We start from the raw sequence: 13,847 nt of genomic DNA on the forward strand, positions 1-13,847 counted from the left end.
TACAAAAGTTTCTACAGTCCATTGTTTGAAGCAGTGTCACGGCTGCCATGAGCCGCGCGGGGTACCCGCCATGTGTCCAACGCCTTGTCACGGTTCGCGCGGCTCCCCCTGTTGGAGGTTCGAGTCCTCCCTCGGGCATGGTTGTGTGTGTGTTGTCTTTAGCATACGTTACTGTAAGTAGTGTGTAAACATAGGGACTGATGGTTCAAATGGCTCTGAGCACTTTGGGACTTAACATCTGAGGTCATCAGTTTCCTAGAACTTAGAACGACTTAAACCTAACTAAATTAAGGACATCACATACACCCATGCTCGAGGCAGGATTTGAACCTGCGACCGTAGCGGTCGCGTGGCTCCCGACTGAAGCGCCTACAACCGCTCGGCCACATCGGCCGGTCTATCATGTATTCCAGAAGAGTTGCAAGGTCGTCAGTGGCGCCTGTTCTTTCGAGAGCAGTTACTATCTTCATATCTATGGTTAAACGTTACCCAGCCATTGACCTTCGTCTGTGCGAATGCGCACAGGTTGCCGGAACTCTTACGGGAATCGTCACCTTAGTGTGAGCCAGTAATGAGTGGATGGACAAATACCTATTAAGTACATTACGTATGCGGATTGTGGACGGTTGGGGATGTGAGTCTCACGGGAAGCGTGCGAGGGATAAATTCCTGCAGTCGTGCTGTTCATGTGTGCCCTCGATGGCTCAGATGGACTGAGCGTCTGCCTTGTAAGCAGGAGATTCTGGGTTCGAGTCCCAGTAGGGGCACACTTTTCAGCTGTCCCCATCGAAGTATATCAACAACACCTGTCGGCAGCTGAGGGTTTCAATTAATTATCAGTTGTGAAGGTGATTCGATGAACCCTTTGCCAGGCACTTAAATGTGTTTTGCAGGGTATCCATATAGATGTAGATGATAACTCGTCCCGTGTCGCACGTGCTCAAAATGATTCATACTGCAGAATGCATGCAAACATACTCACCGAAAATACGGACGAATATCAAGTGCAGGCTGCCGAGTGCTGCATATCCAGCTTTGACAGATCGGCTTATCCTGCCAAGAAGAACAGGAAGTTGCTGTCTAGGAACAATCAGAGGTAGAGGAAGGGTTGATAAATACTCCTTGACTTGCAGACTAAACGTAAATAACGAAAATACATTTTTGGTAAAAATTGGTCAAAACATAATCGGTTGCCCTCCGTATTGGATTAGCTGTTTTGAATATTGAAAATCTGACTTCAGATTCGTTTTCAGCGACATTAAAAATATATATGTAACACTCAGTTCATGCAAATCGAAGTAATAATATAACTAAATGTTTTCCCTAAACTTTGAACACATTTTTTTCGGGTAACTATTTTCTCAGAACGGCATGCAGCATAAATTAAAAGTGGTTCGTTCTCTTAACATCTACCTCTGACCCCTAAAAGTAAACACTTTTCTTAGGAACTTATAGCTATAATATGACATTTGTTAATATTAACTAATTTTTGTGTAGGCATAAGGAGTGAAACAAACCCTCAAAAATCGAACTCAAAGTTCGAATTAGCACTGTATCGTTAAATTTAAGGTTGTTTCATTGCGGTTAGGTATACGCTCCCATAAATTTTATGTTTTATCGACTGATGTTATCCATTTTCAATTTCAGAGGAATAATGTAGTATCAACTGATGTTACCCATTTTTGAATTCAGGTAACATATGAGGTGCCACACTGCACGCGCTCTGCGTACTCCAGTCTCGCAGGCCCTTGATCAAATCATAATTACGGGCGCCATTTTTTATTGAAAATCTAAAATTAAGCTCATAGTATTATCACTCGTAATTCCCAAACAGATCTTTAGAATGTATTTTCATTGTCTCAAAAAGAATTTCAAATGTACCCTTTTTTGCTCATTTGTATGAGAACCTGGCCGTAACGCCGGAATATAGTCACGAGATTTTTTTTCAGAGACGCTGTACGTTCGCGAGAAGACTTTCGTTCTGCGCGTGTCGAAGGACATTCCTCAGATATTACTGTGTGTGTGCTACTCAGTCGTGCCATTTAAGTGTACATCTTTGCATAGTTTTCCTTTCACGATGTAAACAGTGTTCCGCTCAGTTGCTAACTGGCCAGTGAGTGGTTCCGAAGGTATCGGATGTGCGGTGCGTTCGGTCTGCTAGGACAACAGCAGACTAGCGTGGTGCGATGGCAGAAGCAGACACTGAGGGAGCTAGCTGCTGGGACGCCAGCGAACAATTTATGCCAAGTAAGACGAAGAGGACTATTCTAAAATTACGAGCCGTCTCAAAAGTGTTTACCATTGGTAAATCTTGCTGTTGAGTCTGACAAAACTGGCAGTTTTGCCTAGAGATAAATTAGAGAGAGCTACAGGAAATCCCCCCACCCCCCTCAATGAATTTTTGGTTGTGATGACAGGCCGATTGGTAGTGTAGCCCGAGATCTAAGTTAGGTTGGAAGGTGGTAATTTGATTGAGAGTTGTTTACGCCAACGATTATGAATGCCGACTAAACGTTGTGCGAGCAGATTGCCCTGTAGCGTAGCCTAGCGTTTCCGTCCGCGCCACATTTAACACACTTTCTCTAACTGTGTACAAAAGTCTCACAACAGCCACGATAACTACGTTTCTGGTGGGGGGAGGGTAGAGTCCACTATGTAACTTTCACTGCAAATTTTAGTAACCGCATAAACTAACCGAAATAGAAGCGTAATTTTAACTATATTTCCTTTTGTGGGAAAATAATGGTTCTCCTCTTTCGGCAGCAACTGTAATATGTAGGCGACTTATTAGTTTTTTTTAACTCTGAATCATGATCTCAATAGACGCAGTGCTTTTTTTACGTTACTTGATTTGTGGTCTATAGTAAACAATGCAACGAATTGGAAAATTCTTTGAAGTTTGACGTGTGTTACATAGACGACGTCTGCAATGTTCGTAAGGCCAAGTTTGCATATATTCGGTGTCTGTTTTTTTGGCCATGTACTGTATAATTAAGGGGAGGAGGATTATGTTCAAGGAGCAGTGCATTAGTAGTGTATGGAGAAATTGAGAATTTGGATCTAACGAACGGCATGCTCTGGCAGTTCGTGATATTCTGTTGACCACTGTGTAATTCGGACACAGTGATCATTGCCTCTCCCTAGTAACCAGGGGACTCGGGTGCTAATCCTGGTCTGGCACAAATTTTCAACAGTGCCCATTGACTAAAGTCTGTTCCCATTGTCAGCTAATGTCATTGTTTCGGTGTTAAATTGTATTTTGTTCACGATACGTAGTTTGGCTTTTTCATGGATAACAGCTTTGAAAAGCGTACAGGTTATATTGATATTTGCTCGTCGTTAGTCCAAGGCAACTATAGCGATTTATAAACACAGTTGTAGTTCGTATTAAGCCTACATACGTAATTGTGTCCTGTGTTTCTTTACCAAGAACTACTTCGTAAGTAATTCCCCTGTAGTGGTATTTTGTTTTAGTATTTTGTTTAAATATTTATAGACTGCAGGCTTGGATGAAATATGAAACACATGTCCGAAGTTCCTGTTGATACTGCAGATACTGTTTCATCCGTACTAGGGGCCAAAACATTTCATCTAATACAGAAGGACACAATTTGTCTCGAGATTTAGCAATTTTTCGTAATAGAGGCCTTGCTTCGATATATTTTTCTCTAATTCTTGTTTGGATTTAATCTAATACACACTAACTCTTCCACCACTTATTCGATATGTGGTTTTATCCATTTCGTAGCCTAGAGTTCCTAAACGGTCGATAATATTAATGATTTCCTTTCTCAATTATATTTTCTGTAAATCTCCTGTTTATGGTTATTGCTAACATGTTTCACGTTCTCACTTTTATTATTTTTATTTTTCTAGTTTTGTGCCTTGTAGCCAAATTTTCTTTGAATCTGGTTTCTAATTCTGAAATAGTAACAGTTGAAGGTCAAGAGAAGATTGCGGTCTATTTGAGGAGAGTGGCTTGGAGATTTTTTATAACAGACGTATACAGGTCATGGGGATCCTTACCTATATACATTTACTTCGAGTGTGATGTAGCCCATTCTCTTGTCATGATCTCGGCTGTATCGTAGCACATTGTCTCGGTTAGGTTGGAGATTTCTGTTGAGAGTTGCCGAAGTCAACGAAAGTGATTACAAAGTAAAGACTGTGCTAACAGAACGATCTGTAGCGTAGTCCAACACGTTCTTTCTGTCCTTTTAAAGCCTCTTTTAATTAAAAATAACTAAAGCTGCAAGATACAATCAGAAAAACTGTATTACGTAATAGAGTAATCCCAGACTATTGTTGTGTAAGTTGTGTGCGTACACTATTTTTTTTGTCAGTGAATATACATTTTTTTACTCATTTGCTGGGTTTCAATTTTCCCCGTTTTCTGGCAAAAAACCTTTTCCTGTGAAGGGCCCATTAGCTTGTCGGTTATATTTGTGACTTTCTCGACGGTCAGTAATTTCCTGATAGTCCATCCACCAACGTCATTGTTAACATCGGATATAGATTTTAGTATTAGGAAGGCTAATATGAAGCTAATGCCTAAGTAGGTCTAATAATTAATAAAAATAGGAATGCGGGTAAGCTACTACAAACAGCATAGTGAACGCATTGTTGTGGCCAAGATAGCCACGAATCACACGCCTACCAAAGTCGTAAAAGTAGTCCGCAGATGATGAAGAAATTGATGAAATGTGTGATGAGATAAAAGAAATCATTCGGATAGTGATGGGAGATGAAAATTTAATATTAATGGGTGACTGGAATTCGACAGTAGGAAATGGAAGAAAAGGAAACGTAGTAGGTGAATATGGAATGGGGGTAAAAAATGAAAGAGGAAGCCGCCTGGTAGGTTTTTGCCCAGAGCATAACTTAATCATAGCTAACACTTGGTTCAAAAATCATGAAAGAAGATTGTATACGTGGAAGAGACCTGGAGATACTGCAATATTTCATATATATTATATAATGGTAAGACAGAGATTTAGGAACCAGATTTTAAATTGTAAGACATTTCCAGGGGCAAATGTGGACTCTGATCACAATATATTGATTATGAACTGTAGATTAAACTGAAGAAACTGGAAAAAGTTGGGAATTTAAGGAGATGGGACCTGAAAGAACTGACAGAATCAGAAGTTGTAGAGTGTTTCAGGAAGATCATTAGGGAACGATCTACGGGAATGGGGGAAAGTAATACAGTGTGATGAGGGATCTGAGTGGTGTACTGTCAAGGGGGAGGGGGTTCCTCAGGGATCAGTGTTGGGGCCGCTCCAGTTCCTTATTTATATAAATGATATGCCCTCAAGTATTACGGGTAACTCTAAAATATTTCTGTTTGCTGATGACACTAGCTTGGTAGTAAAGGATGTTGGGTGCAACATTGACTCTGTTTCAAGTGGTGCAGTACATGACCTCAGTTCATGGCTTGTAGAAAATAAACTAACGTTAAATCACAGTAAGATTCAGTTTTTACAGTTTCTAACACACAATTCAACAAAACCTGACGTTTTAATCTCACAGCATGGGTATATGATTAGTGAAACTGAACGGTTCAAATTCCTAGGTGTTCAAATAAATAGTAAGGCTTTGTGGAAAGCCCACGTTCAGGATCTTGTTCAAAGACTTAATACTGCCATTTTCACTATTCGAATGGTACCGAAAGTGAGTGATACTTCGACAAGTAAATTAGTCTACTTTGCTTATTTCCATTCACTTATGTCGTATGGTATTATGTTTTTGGGTAACTCTTCCCATTCTAGAAGGATATTTTTGGCTCAGAAACGGGAGGTTCGGGCAAAAAAGTGGTGTGAGTTCACGAACCTCTTGTCGACCTCTGTTCAGGGAGACTGGGTATTTTGACATTGGCCTCTCAATATGTATATTCCTTATTGTCGTTTCTCGTTACCGATATTAGTTTATTTCCAACAATAAGCAGCTTTCACTCGGTTAATACTCGGCAGAAATCAAACCTCCATTTGGATCGGACTTCCTTAACTCTTGTGCAAAAATGTGTGCAGTATACAGCTGCATCCATTTTCAATAAGCTGCCACTCGAATTCAAAAATCTTAGCAGTAATCCACGCGCTTTCAAATCGAAACTGGAGTGTTTCCTCATGGGTCACTCCTTCTATTCTGTCGAGGAGTTAATTGAAAAATTAAGCTGATTCTCATTGTACTGCTGATAGCGTTTGCTTAAACTTATGGACTGATTTTCTCTCAGGATCATGAACATGTACTTCATCTGTTATTACTTTTATGTTGTAAGTTCATGTGTCGCCCTAACCGCCGTCTGCTTCACGTCTGCTGTGCAGCGAGCTACCTTAATTTAAGTATTAACTGTAGTTTTCTTACTTGTCACTTCTTCTTCCGTGTGTTTTTGCTTTTAGGAAGCTTTAATTGTCGAGTGCTAGTAATAGAGTTAAATAGTTTTCGTGTTTGTTTTGAATACAGTCCAGAGACAGGTAGTGCTATTTTCATTGTTTTCTACAAGAAGTGGTTAGCAATCACAGTTTAGTCAGTAATCAGCCGCCTTTAGTGAATTAGCAGTCTACTTAAAAGTTGATTAAGTCTCTTCAGTATATTGATTCCTTAGGATGGATAGGATGTGTGACTGCTGTGTACGGACGCTGGCCACTCTTCGCGAACAGCTGAGCGTGTTGATGGCCGCGGTCAGCCGTCTTCAGGCTGCTGCCTCGGAGTGTAGCGGCAGTGGGGAGTCTGGTGCGTCGCATGGTGCACCCCAGGTGTTAGATGCTTCACCCACTGTCCCTGCTGTCGAGACATCTTCGCGGGTACCGGGCGCGGTTGGGCCACCCTCTCCCCAAGGGGAGTGGCGGGTTCAGCGGCGTTCGCGGCGCACGAGGCGGAGGGTCAATGTGGAGGCTGGCCGTGTGGCATCGCCCGCTCTGCCTGTGAATGGACATGTGGCTGCTCCTTCAGCAAGGTCCGAGCAGGCACACGGGGGGAGGGGTTTATTAGTTATTGGGAGCTCCAACGTTAGGCTAGTGATGGAGCCCCTTAGGGAAATGTTATAGTTCTGGGAGGAGATTTTAATTTTGCTGGATATAGACTGGGAGACTCAAACGTTCATAACGGGTGGCAGGGACAAAGAATCCATTGAAATATTTTTAAGTGCTTTATCTGAAAACTACCTTGAGCAGTTAAACAGAGAACCGACTCGTGGCGATAATATATTAGACCTTCTGGTGACAAACAGACCCGAACTATTTGAATCAGTTAATGCAGAACAGGGAATCAGCGATCATAAAGCGGTTACTGCATCGACGATTTCAGCCGTAAATAGAAATATTAAAAAGGTAATAAGATTTTTCTGTTTAGCAAAAGTGACAAAAAGCAGGTTACAGAGTACCTGACGGCTCAACAGAAAAGTTTTGTCTCAAGTACAGATAGTGCTGAGGGTCAGTGGACAAAGTTCAAAACCATCGAACAATATGCGTTAGATGAGTATGTGCCAAGGAAGATCGTAAGAAATGGAAAAGAGCCACCGTGGTACAACAACCGAGTTAGAAAACTGCTGCGGAAGCAAAGGGAACTTCACAGCAAACATAAACATAGCCAAAGCCTTGCAGACAAACAAAAATTACGCGAAGCGAAATGTAGTGTAAGGAGGGCTATGCGAGAGGCTCTCAATGAATTCGAAAGTAAAGTTCTATGTACTGACTTGGCAGAAAATCCTAAGAAATTTTGGTCCTATGTCAAAGCGGTAGGTGGATCAAAACAAAATGTCCAGACACTCTGTGACCAAAATGGTACTGAAACAGAGGATGACAGACTAAAGGCCGAAATACTAAATGTCTTCTTCCAAAGCTGTTTCACAGAGGAAGACTGCACTGTGCTTCCTTCTCTTGAAGTCGCACAGTTAACAAAATGGTAGATATCGAAATAGACGACAGAGGGATAGAGAAACAATTAAAATCGCTCAAAAGAGGAAAGGCCTCTGGTCCTGATGGGATACCAGTTTGATTTTACACAGAATACGCGAAGGAACTTGCCCCCTTCTTGCAGCGGTGTACCGTAGGTCTCTAGAAGAGCGAAGCGTTCCAAAGGATTGGAAAAGGGCACAGGTCATCCCCGTTTTCAAGAAGGGACGTCGAACGGATGTGCAGAACTATAGACCTATATCTCTAACGTCGATCAGTTGTAGAATTTTGGAACACGTATTATGTTCGAGTATAATGCCTTTTCTGGAGACTAGAAATCTACTCTGTAGGAATCAGCATGGGTTTCGAAAAAGACGGCCGTGTGAAACCCAGCTCGCGCTATTCGTCCACGAGACTCAGAGGGCCTTAGACACGGGTTCACAAGTAGATGCCGTGTTTCTTGACTTCCGCAAGGCGTTTGACACAGTTCCCCACAGTCGTTTAATGAACAAAGTAAGAGCATACGGACTATCAGATCAGTTGTGTGCTTGGATCGAGGAGTTCCTAGATAACAGAACGCAGCATGTCATTCTCAATGGAGAGAAGTCTTCCGAAGTAAGAGTGATTTCAGGTGTGCCGCAGGGGAGTGTCATAGGACCGTTGCTATTCACAATATTCATAAATGACCTGGTGGATGACATCGGAAAGTCTCTGAGGCTTTTTGCAGATGATGCTGTGGTGTATCGAGAGGTTGCAACAATGGAAAATTGTACTGATATGCAGGAGGATCTGCAGCGAACTGACGCATGGTGCACGGAATGGCAATTGAATCTCAATGTAGACAAGTGTAATGTGATGCGAATGTATAGAAAGATAGGTCCCTTATCATTTAGCTACAAAATAGCAGGTCAGCAACTGGAAGCAGTTAATTCCATAAATTATCTGGGAGTACGCATTAGGAGTGATTTAAAATGGAATGTTCATATAAAGTTGATCGTCGCTAAAGCAGATGCCAGACTGAGATTCATTGGAAGAATCCTAAGGAAATGCAATCCGACAACAAAGGAAGTAGGTTACAGTACGCTTGTTCGCCCACTGCTTGAATACTGCTCAGCAGTGTGGGATCCACACCAGATAGGTTTGATAGAAGAGATAGAGAAGATCCAACGGAGAGCAGCGCGCTTCGTTGCAGGATCATTTAGTAATCGCGAAAGCGTTACGGAGATGATAGATAACCTACAGTGGAAGACTCTGCAGGAGAGACGCTCCGTAGCTTTGCATGGGCTTTTGTTGAAGTTTCGAGAACATACCTTCACCGAAGAGACAAACAGTGTATTGCTCCCTTCTACTTATATTTCGCGAAGAGACCACGAGGATAAAATCAGAGAGATTAGAGCCCACACAGAAGCATACCGAGAATCCTTCTTTCCACGTACAATACGAGACTGGAATAGAAGGGAGAACGGATAGAGGTACTCAGGGTACCCTCCGCCACACACCGTTAGGCGGCTTGCGGAGTACGGATGTAGATGTAGATACTGACACGTTCCATGACCTTGAAGATTTGCTCCTCAATTTGGGCCTACGGAACTTGACATGCGCAGAGAAAGAGGGTAACAGAAGATATATTGAATTTAATTTATGAAAGGAGAAAATACAAAAATGCAGTAAATTAAGCCGGCAAAAAGAAATACTAATGTCTCAAAATGAGATCGACAGGAAGTGCAAAATGGCTAAGCAGCGATATCTAGAGGACAAACGTAAGGATGTAGAGGCGCATATCACTAGGGGTAAGATAGATACTGCCTACAGGAAAATTAAAGAGACCTTTAGAGAAACGAGATTCACTTGTATGCATATCAAGAGCTCAGATGGAAACCCTGTTATCAGCAAAGAAGGGAATGCAGAAAGGTGGAAGGTGTATATAGAGGATCTATACAAGGGCAGTGTACTTCAGGACAATATAATGGAAATGGAAGAGGATGTAGATGAAGATGAAATGGGAGATGACATACTGCGTGAAGAGTTTGACAGAGCACTGAAAGACCTTAATCGAAACAAGATCCCGGGAGTAGGCAACATTCCATTAGAACTACTGACAGCCTTGGGAGACCCAACTCTGACAGAACGTTACCGTCTGATGAGCAAGATGCATGAGACAGCCGAAATACCGTCAGACTTCAAGAAGAATGAAATAATTCCAATTTCAATGAAAGCACGTGTTGACAGATGTGAAAATTAGCGAACTATCAGTTTAATAAGTCACAGCTGCAAAATACTAACGCAAATTCTTTACAGACGAATGGAAAAAATGGTAGAAGCCGACCTCAGGGAAGACCAGTTAGGATTCCGTAGAAATACTGGATCATGTGAGGCAATACTGACCCTACGACTTACCTTATTAAGTAGATTAAGGAAAGGCAAACCTACGTTTCTAACATTTGTAGACTTAGAGAAATCTTTTGACAATGTTGACTGGAATACTCTCTTTCAAATTCTGAAGGTGGCAGGGGTAAAATACAGGGAGCGAATTCAATTTACAATTTGTACAGAAAGCAGGTGGCAGTTATAAGAGTCAAGGGATATGAAATTGAAGCAGTGGTTGGGAAGGGAATGAGACAGGGTTGTAGACTATCCCCAATGTTATTCAATCTGTTTATTGAGCAAGCAGTAAAGGAAACAAAAGAAAAATTCTGAGTAGAAATTAAAATCCATGGATAAGAAACTAAAACCTTGAGGTTTGCCGATGACTTTGTAATTCAGAGACAGCAAAGAACCTAGAAGAGTAGCTGAACAGAATGAAGTGTCCTGAAGGGATGATATAAGATCAGCATCAATAAAAGCAAAACGAGGATAATGGAATGTAGTCGAATTAAGGTGGGTGATGCTGAGGGAATTAGATTAGGAAATGAGACATTTAAAGTAGTTAAGGAGTTTTGCTATTTAGGGAGCAAAATAACTGATGACGGTCGAAGTAGAGAGGATATAAAATGTAGACTGTCAATGGTAAGAAAAGTGTTTCTAAAGAAGAAAAATTTGCTAACATCGAGTATAGCTTTAGGTATCAGGAAGTCTTTTCTCCAAGTATTTGTATGCAGTGTAGCCACGTATGGAGGTGAATAATGGACAATAAATAGTTTGAACATGAAGAGAATAGAAGCTTTCGAAATGTGGTGCTACAGAAGAATGCTGAAGATTAGATGGGTAGATCACATAACTAATGTGGAGGTATTGAATAGGATACGGGAGAAGAGAACTTTGTGGCACAACTTGACTAGAAGATGGGGTCGGATGGTAGGACACGTTCTGAGGCATTAAGGGATCACGAATTTAATATTGGAGGGCAGCGTGGAGGGTAAAAATCGAGGAGGGAGTCCAGGAGATGAATACACTAAGCAGATTCACAAGGATGTAGGTTGCAGTGGGTACTGGGAGATGAAGCTTCCAGACGATACAGTAGCATGGAGAGCTGCATCAAACCAGTCTGTGGACTGAAGACAACAACAACAACAACAACAACAACAAGGTATTTGTGTGATGTGTAACCTTCAACAGAAGTGGGGCAGACAAGAGGGTTAGATTATATGTACTTTCCATTGAAATTGATCCATAATGGGGAGATACTCAATGGGAAAATAATATGCTAATTTACTATCCACAGACCGCAAATGGACTGATCATGAACGAGGAATGAAAATTTAGTCACACTTCTGATTGTACACGTATTATATGACCCCCCCCCCCTCTCTCTCTCTCTCTCTCTCTCTCTCTCTCTCTCTCTCTCTCTCTCTCTCTCTCTCTCTCTCTCTCTCTCTCTCTCTCTCTCTCTCTCTAACACACACACACACTCTCTCTCAATCGCGCGCGCGCGCTAGTTCTAATAAATAATTCAATTCATTAATGGTGTCGGAAGAGATGGTTAGCAAGAAATCCTTTAGGCTCCTCGTAAACTGAAATCTGTCAGTAGTAAAGCTTTTTGTGGCTGCCGGCAAGTTATTGAAAACATCGTTCTCCTTAATGATGGAGACTTTCTTGCACCAAAGTAATTAACTTACCAATTTTTGTGGAGATTATTCACTTCTAGTTATGACTTCATGAAATGAGCTGTTGATTTGAAAATATTCATTTGTTTTTAAACACAATATTCACGGGGAGAACGTATCTTCCATCTCCACCATGTTAACTGATCTATTTATATGATCCTTATTCTAAGTTGTGTTATATTAACGGTAAAACACAAAACATTACTTACATGCATTTCCACTGTTTTCCAACAAGCTGACAATTTTTCATGAATAATATATTAATACTGAAATTTTTAGAAAAATTTTGAAAGAGAGGTTTTGCAGGCAAATTTCAAAAATAAAAAGACCATAGTGTTCATTATAATACAACTTCTCCATGGTTTTTAATTCCTACTCCGAAGTTTTCTTTTGTTTTCTTTACTGCTTGCTCAGCAAACAGATTGAATAACATCGGAGATAGGCTACAACCCTGTCTCGCTCCCTTCCCAACCACTGCTTCCCTTTCATATCCCTCGACTCTTCATGCCCTCGAGTAAGAAAACTGACCGTTAGAATTCCATGGTTCTGGGATAAATGGTTTGAGAGGAAAGGTACATTTTGTTAGAAAAGTTACGGAAAATTTAAAGTAGCATTGCACTTAACGTCGTACATGCACTCATTTAAATTCATAGTTTCTTTCACTTTCCAATAGTATGCATGCTGTACAAAAACATAACATTTGTTTCATGATATTTACTTTTTTATTTCTTGCAAGTCTTCTAGAACTTCTCTCGAAAACTTTGTGGGTAGATCTTGGCATTTGTTTTGTTCAGAAACGTTATTACTGTAGCAAACAACTGACTACGAGACAAGAAAAAATGTATTCAATAGGTGAAAGCTCAAAAACTACGGGTAAAATGTCCCTAGGCTTATCATCTCAAAGAAGAGATGGCACAGAGAAACAAGTGGGCATGTCTTACATAGCAAGCTGCCATTTAAACCGACATTTTAGTACCTTCAAATAAGGATTTGGAATACAATACTTTCATATTCGCACTAAGTGTAAATCAAACTGGTACAGTCACCAATAAACAAAATTATTTTCATTGTTTTCGGGGTTCCTTTTGCCTTTCGGAATAAATATATTGCGAATCAGCAGTCAACATGCCTGGTTCCCCAAACAGGAGACGACTAGAAACTTCCGAAATGTGGTGGTGTAGAAGAATGCTAAAAAAGTTTTGATCGAATAGCTGATGGGGAGATACGAAATCAGATTAGGGAGCAGAGAAATTAATGGCACAAATTGACAAAAAGAAGCGATCGTGGGTAAATGCCATATTTCGATTCCACCCATCCGCTGTGACCCACGACGTTCTGCATTACTTTGATTAGTTGCATTTCGAAGGATACCAGTGGCCTTATTAAATGTTAACTGGGATTGCCTTCGTTTCTAGAGCAATTTATAACGTTCGTTAACTATGATTTTTTTCGGAATATATCGTGATGAACTCTGGGAGGAACCACAGAACACAGCTTAAATTGTCGTTGAAGAAACGAGTAGTGATTGTATTTTTATCTTTCTTATCCGACACGTTGGGGAATCCAGGGTATAATGGGGTACACAGTTGAAAACTTTGATTAAATGTACAAAATTGATAAATAAGAGAGTTACAAATTTTTATATGAACACATTATGATGTATTAATCACAAAAATATAAGAACATTGCCATAAAATAAAACAACAATATTTTCTCACTCAAAAACAGAAATTTATATCATTTGCACGCGGCAGAATGGGGTGGTAAATACAAGTGATTACAAAAACGTATAAAATTATCGGAAATGCAGAAAATATTGGCTTGCTCGGTATTTCTTTTAGTTTAAAGTGAGTATTAATGTCAAACTACAGTTTTCATGTATCGTATCCTTTTCTTGAGGCTGTTTACAAAA

At 40.7% G+C, this 13,847-nt stretch overlaps 1 non-coding gene across 1 annotated transcript; it reads left to right on the forward strand.

Annotated features, from left to right (window-relative positions):
* Window positions 1-692: 692 nt before the first annotated feature.
* Window positions 693-767, forward strand: Trnat-ugu (transfer RNA threonine (anticodon UGU)). Its single transcript has one exon. It is a non-coding gene; the product is annotated as a tRNA-Thr (tRNA).
* Window positions 768-13,847: the final 13,080 nt, after the last annotated feature.

This window comes from Schistocerca gregaria, unplaced genomic scaffold (genome assembly GCF_023897955.1).
Source record: "Schistocerca gregaria isolate iqSchGreg1 unplaced genomic scaffold, iqSchGreg1.2 ptg000313l, whole genome shotgun sequence".
NCBI lineage: Eukaryota > Metazoa > Arthropoda > Insecta > Orthoptera > Acrididae > Schistocerca > Schistocerca gregaria.